The sequence below is a fragment of the Palaemon carinicauda genome, chromosome 35 (genome assembly GCF_036898095.1).
Source record: "Palaemon carinicauda isolate YSFRI2023 chromosome 35, ASM3689809v2, whole genome shotgun sequence".
NCBI lineage: Eukaryota > Metazoa > Arthropoda > Malacostraca > Decapoda > Palaemonidae > Palaemon > Palaemon carinicauda.
The window spans coordinates 52,827,807-52,835,306 of NC_090759.1; the positions used below are offsets into that span (position 1 = coordinate 52,827,807).

The following is a 7,500-nucleotide window of genomic DNA, read 5'->3' on the forward strand; positions in this document are numbered from 1 at the left end:
TCTCTCTCTCTCTCTCTGGAAATGAATCATAAAAGTGGATAATATGATATGTATAATATGTAATAAAATACTTTGCTCAGGTAATGAGTACTTTAACACACTTCATGGCACTACTCAGCTTTACATCGAAAAGTTTGTTGCAACTATCTTCATCTACCGAATGCGGAAAAACCTATCTAAAATATTGTTCATTTGTAGCATATTCTACGAAAGAGGCTTTAACAATACACGCAGCCAGATCTTCCCTATATTCATAAAATAAAATATTTTAATAACAACACTAATGTTACTAAAGAACGAAAGCATTTTATTAGCTGTAAACATGTTCGTTGCTACTATTGATTATATACAAGTGCTGAAAGTAAAACTTTTCTCATTACAATATCAATTATTGTTGCTTGTACCCTTGTTCTAATTTCTCTTTTACCTCTATTGCAAATTTTGCATTTCCCTATTCTACATCTGTTTATGGTAATGAAATGAAATAAACTATATGAATGATACTGGTAACATAATTATTACAAGTATCATTATTTATATTTCATTATCATCATCATTATCACTATCATTAATTACCGGCATATATGAATTCAAAACAGAAAACGCTCAAGTGATAAAAAAAATATCTTATTATTAATGTTAGTTATAATTCAGATTTGTCAATTGCTACTGGATCCTTTCCCTCTATCATAAATTCATCGCTTTATTGCTGCTGTTAGATTAAGTTGCTGGCCTACGAACATTCCTCGAAATAAGTTATGTGCAGAGAGAGAGAGAGAGAGAGAGAGAGAGAGAGAGAGAGAGATGAACTACTGGTAAATGAAATCTTTTGAGAATGCGTGCCGAAGAAGAAGAAGATGAGAAGAACGACTCAAACGCCCCGTCCGATCCCCAAAGACCTGCAATTAAGGAATCAATGGCGAAACTGATCTCCCGAGTGAAGCTGACTAAAGTAAAAGTAGCGGTGTGGGAGCCAATGTGTTTCTCGGAGTGGTTCTCGTAACAGACATGACAAGGTGGCCTTCATCAAGGCTGCTCAGGACCTTGATGCTTGACCTTGTCGCTGAAGTGATAGAGGGTATTAATTAAAATGAGAAACCCACTGACCAGATCAACCGCGGGTTCCCAGCAGTGGATGTGAGTTGCTTACTGATGATAAAGTTGTGTCATGTTTCCTGTAGCTATGTTCAGTTTTATGTTTGCGTGTCTCTATTGATTAATCTATTCATGAATTAGTTTAATAATTTGCTTTATATTTTCTCCTCGAATGGCTGCTGTCATTGCGTTATAGTTTTTAGTTAGTTCGTTTATTTGTTAATTAACATATGTAGTTATCTCACTCAAATGGCCTCTATCATTGTTTTGTACTTTTATCATTTATTTTGCTTTACAGTTTTTTATTTAGTTGACTTATTTGTTAATTAGCCTATGTAGTTATCTATGTCAGTCAATGGCTTTTATCATTATCTTATACCTTTATCATTTATTTTGGTTGAATTTTTTAATCTTTGCTTATTTGTTAATTAATATATGTAGATATCTATCTCACTCAAATGGCCTTTATCATTGTTTTATACCGTTATCATATATTCTATTTTGCAACTCATAGGAAAATTTCATGCTGTCTCTCATACAACAAATCTCATAACACAACTTCACCAAAGATATCAGACAAAATCTAATCAGAGAATGGCGTCACATCAGTTGATATTCAGTTGCTCGACCAAATAACGTTCATTGCTTTATTGCAAAGATGATCATTTCAACAAATAAAGAGCATATTATGTGTAGCATACAGCCCCACATCGTACATCATAAATATGATAAGCACCGGACGGCAGCCTCTTGGTACGAACAAAAGGCCTTTTGATCCCAGCCCTAATTAAATTCTAACATTAGAACTACTCTAAAGTATGTCCGAGATTCACAAAGAGTAATATAGCTGTTTATCCGACGTTGCAATTATATGGTGGAGGAGGGGTTTGTGTGTTGTGTAGAACTGCGGTTATATAATGACTGTATAATTCTGGCAAAAGTAATCATCCATGACATTTGGTTCATTAGCGTCACCGTGCATCACCGGTTTGGACTAAAACATAGTGGATGCGAGTCGCTGTTGCGGGTAAATAATGGCAAAAACGTGAAAAAGTGCAAATAACTACCAGGCCATTTCAGAGGGAGGACGGAGGAGTAAAGGGCCGTGAAAATACTTCAAGGAAAATCTCTTCAAGGGGAACCTTAAAGAGGAAGAAAAAAAAAATAAGGTGGGAGCTAATGGCAATAAAAACCAGAATGCGCGGGAAAAGCAGGAAATCGTAGGCACGCTAAAGAGTAAAATTTATGTCACTTGTCGTTGCAACGTCTCCCACACGGCTACTGATCATTCCCTGTCTTGCGTCCCCTCATCGGAGGTGTCAGTAGAAACTGGTTTTCCCAATTTCCCCAATTTTCACACAACCATCGTGTAAAAGTGACCTTCCTTCTATCTCTTGTTTATTTTTCTCATCCACCTACTCCGGTGCAGATGAATGCCCTTGCAACTGCTCAGACAAGTAATGATCATCACCTCCATCGGTTAGGTAATTTGACACTGGTTTCGGCAGATGTCACACGTCTTTTTCTGCTAAAATGATTCTCCTTCTGTCTTCTCTCTCCTTATTCTCTTCCCAGACATCCACTACCCTCCCCCCTTCCCAGCCCCTTCCACGTAATCTCGAGAAAGACAGCGCGTGATGGAGTCCGTTGCAAAGGAATTATCCCGTGACGCACCACCTCGTTTCACCACTTCGACTCGACGAGTAAACATTTTGCAACATTCGCAACATCACACAGTCTTGAACTCGCAGGATTAACAGCGGATGGCTTCTCGCTTGGGGGGGGGGGGGGGGGGGCGCGAGGTCGAGCGTGACATATGAGGCTGACAAAACAATGAAGTTTACTGCTGCGGATTAACTTCGGAGAGATTTTGGGGGGAAGAGGAAAAGGCTTAAGTGATGGCAATGACGGTTTATGGCTTAATCTAGAATCCAAGGCTCGGATCTCTCTCTCTCTCTCTCTCTCTCTCTCTCTAAAGGCAGGGACTTTTGGAAATGAAATAGCATAGCAGCAAGATTAGGGTCATTAACGGGTTTAGAGAATGGATAGCTCTCTCTCTCTCTCTCTCTCTCTCTCTCTCTCTCTCTCTCTCAAGGCAGAGAGCTTTTGGAAATGACATAGCAAAGCAGCACGATTAGAGTCATTAACAGATTTAGAGAGAGGATAGTTCTCTCTCTCTCTCTCTCTCTCTCTCTCTCTCTCTCTCTCTCTCTTGTTAATCTAGATGACTTTAGAAAAATAAATAGTACATCAGGAGAAATAGGGCCATTGATTAAAATAGGAAAAAAAAAAACACACAGTCTCTCTCTCTCTCTCTCTCTCTCTCTCTCTCTCTCTCTCTCTCTCAAAATTATTCGCGTGATAACGTTTTCAGTAATTTACTCGGGTTCGGGACGCTTTAACTCGTACGAAAGATTCGCATTATATTTCAAGAAGGGGAAAAACCTACTTAATCTTGCCTCCTTTTACAACATTGTATAATATATCTTCTTAGTATGCAAAAAGATTTGTTCTGGCTGGCATAAAAATCTTTGGTTTCAAAATGCCGCTGTCAAAATTACTCAGTTTTGTAAGACCATCATGCATATTATGATCAAAACATTTCTCTTTGCTAATACAGTGAGTAATAAGGAAGAAGTTTATTTCAAAATACATTTATATGTTAAGAATTTTAATTAAAACCACTTAACAAACATATCCATTTCATGGTTGTTATGTATTCCTAACATTAGAACTACAGTTGAAATATATTTAAATTTTTGTCCAGAAAATCTGTTTACTTATGACTTTAATGATAATCATTCAACTCAATGGGGAAATTGTCTTGAATATCTGTTTATTTTTTTATGCAATGGAACGGATTACTTGTTAATGCTTTTTTTTTTCTAGAGAAACAAGCATGTTATTAGAAAAAACTTAAAAAGTAAATTATAAATTAGACTGCAATTCTCCTTTAATAATTCGTTATTAAATATGATGCTCTCTATTTTGAAAATCCAGACCAAATATGTAATCCACAAATGCCTAGTTAATAATGATTTATATTTTAATGTTCTAGTGCCATGCAGTTCACAAATTAATGAAAACTTGTTCACCATGAAAATTAATCTGAAACATTAGTATTAAGATCCATGTTGCCAGACTTTGCAGTAAATTAAGTACCATGCGGTAGGTCGACCGTGGTGGTTTGCATGTGACGGGCTGCTTCATTCAGCTCCTGGAATCACCCTCTTCAAAAAACAGTATCGTACATTCTCTCTCTCTCTCTCTCTCTCTCTCTCTCTCTCTCTCTCTTTATATATATATATATATATATTTATATATGTATATATATATATATATATATCTGTATATATATATATAATCATATATATATATATATATATTATATATACATATATATATATATATATATATACACACACATATATATATATATATATATATATATATATATAACATATATATAAGTATATTTAAACATATATACAGTATATATATATATATATATATATGTATATATATATATATATGTATATATATATATATATATATATGTGTGTGTGTGTGTGTGTGTGTATGTATGTATGTGTGTGTGTGATTGTAAATGATGAATCAACAAAAAGACCCGTAGGAATAAGACTTTATAAGAAGAATCGCACCAATAAACTATCATTAAAAAGAACCCGATTCTCACCCGTCCCCATACCCACAAAATGAATGTCAGAAGCCTAAGACATTATCATCCCTTTAGTATTATCACCAACTTTCCACTATCGAATATATCATGTTCTTAAAGATACGCTACCTGCAAACCTTATCGTAAAAAGTGGCTTGAGACAATTAAGCAATGTGATAATCAGGCTTACCTTCAGAACTGAGAAGTACAGTAGTAGTATAGAACTTGAATCATGATATGCATGTGGTTATTAGAATTACAATGGTGGGGATGGGATGAGTGGAATACATAAAAAACTTATGGTATTCAGATTTGCATTTCGGATCAAGTAGTTTAGATAGGTTGATTAGTTACCAATGGTATCCTGTAGCTTGAAAATTAGATAATTGATATAGTTACTACGGAGATAAAATCGTAAATTGATAAAAGGTTGCTAAATTCCCTTTATAATTCAAGAAATATGAAAATAGGAAAATAGATAGTTAAAGGGATACCTAAAATACTCATAGTTTAAAGTAAATAGAGGACTGAATTGGACATTTTAACATACGAAAATTAATTATAAAAAAAAAAAAAAAAAACGTGTTGGAAAGGATGCATCTTTACACCGATCCTTGGCAAAAGATGAAAAAATCTGATGACTCGGGAAAATTTCTTTAATACCCAATGTATCTTTATCATAACAGATAAATAAAGGTACGGTGTTTAAAGCTAATTATCTAGTAGTCGGGACATAACGAAAAAATAAAGAGTATTTGAAGCATGCTTAAAGTTACCTTTGCTGTTCATGCATTAAAAGGAAATAAAGTAACGGCGAATGATGTTCAAAGTATTCAGGGAAGTTAAAGAGATTAAATTGAAATAAAAGGATTGTCAAGAAGGCCCTAAAGTACTTAAAGTATTTAAGGGAATTAAAGGGAAATAAAGTGATAACAAAGGAGGCCTTACGTACTTTAAATAGTTAAGAGGATTAAAAGGAAATCAAGGGATTATCAAGGATGCCCCGAATACCTAAAGTAGTTAAGAAAATTAATTTGTAATAAATGGATTGCAAAGCATGCCCCAAGTACCTAAATTACTTAGAGTGATTAAACTAGGTCAAGTGATTGCAAAGGATGACACTGGCAGCTATGGAATGCCAATAATACCTTAGATGCCCATAGTAGTTAAGGGAATTGAAATGAAAGAAAATTAATTGAAAAAAAAAAACATTAAATACCCAAGATATAGTTAAGAGGATTGGAAAAATATTGTTTAATCAAAGCGAAACAAAATGATGGCAAAAGATGCCCCAATAACCCAATTAATTAAGTAAATCAAATAAATTTAAAAAGATTGCAAAGGATGTTCCTATGGTAGCCAACCTGAAGCTTAGAAAGAGAGAGAGAGAGAGAGAGAGAGAGAGAGAGAGAGAGTACAAATACCCCCTTCACCCCCACCCCTGCCCAACCAAATAAGTATGGTACCTAGATCAGTGCGATTTGTCCGGGTAGGGTTTGGATAATTGGCGTCGATTGGCATAGATTGGCGCGTTGGGCCAGTCCGATGCCAAGAATGCCAGGCACGACATGCCTAATGGCCTGATCTCTTGTCTCATCTATATGGCATATCGCTGTCAATATTCTCTAGACGTCCTGTCTCTCTGTCTCTGTCGCGTTATCTCTCTGCTTATCTGTCTGTCTGTTTGAGAACACAAAACTTTTAAGAGGTCATCTCATTTTCTAACGTTTGACTTAAGTAAAGTTTAACTTAAACACCTGCCCCCACCCCCCCCCCTCTCTCTCTCTCTCTCTCTCTCTCTCTCTCTCTCTAAAAATATTCTTAGGTGTTTTCACCGTTTCCTGATTTACGTAATGACATCTCCCTCTCTCTCTCTCTCTCTCTCTCTCTCTCTCTCTCTCTCTCTCTAAAAATATTCTTAGGTGTTTTCACCGTTTCCTGATTTACGTAATGACATCTCCCACTCTCTCTCTCTCTCTCTCTCTCTCTCTCTCTCTCTCTATTTATCAAGACGTGTTGATTGGTCATTATATTTCCCTTCCTTACTACCTGGAACTCCTCTACAAATGAAGTTGGTGATAATTTGCTTCAGTCCTTACATTCATTCTCATGTTTTTCTATCTCTCAACACAGATTCGTTCGCCAACTTTCCTCTCCCTCCCTTCCTGCATTCCTCCCTCTCTAAAAAAGCATAAAAAGTACATTACTGTGAAGCTTTTCTCTCTCTCTCTCTCTCTCTCTCTCTCTCTCTCTCTCTCTGTATAGGCTATATATGCATATTCATACATACATATATATGTATATATATATATATATATATATATACATATATATATACAGTACATATAAATATATATATATATATATATATACAGTACATATATATATATATTTATATATATATACACACATATATATATACATATATATATATATATATATATATAAATATATATGTTATACATTTCAAAACAAAAATTTCATCCAAGTTCATTAATATAGACCTTATCCATATTTCTTTCTATCTCTCTCTTCTTAGTTACTGCCCGTTTCCCACTCCTCTGCCTCCTCCTTCCCTCCCTCTGAAGTCACAGTGACAGGGAGGGTTATGCGTCAAGTAGCGCTATCAGAGCATCATGTCCAAGTGCCACTTAGAGGAGCACCTCTCTTTAATTCACGCAATTATCTCTTGTGTCTTGCTGACATTTTTATATCCATCAGCTTTA

At 35.3% G+C, this 7,500-nt stretch overlaps 1 protein-coding gene across 2 annotated transcripts in view; it reads right to left on the bottom strand.

Moving 5' to 3' along the window:
• LOC137627433 (paired box protein Pax-1-like) overlaps window positions 1-7,500 on the bottom strand; it is a 146,487-nt gene that overhangs the window by 68,192 nt on the left and 70,795 nt on the right. The gene's annotated exons all lie outside the window — the stretch shown is intronic.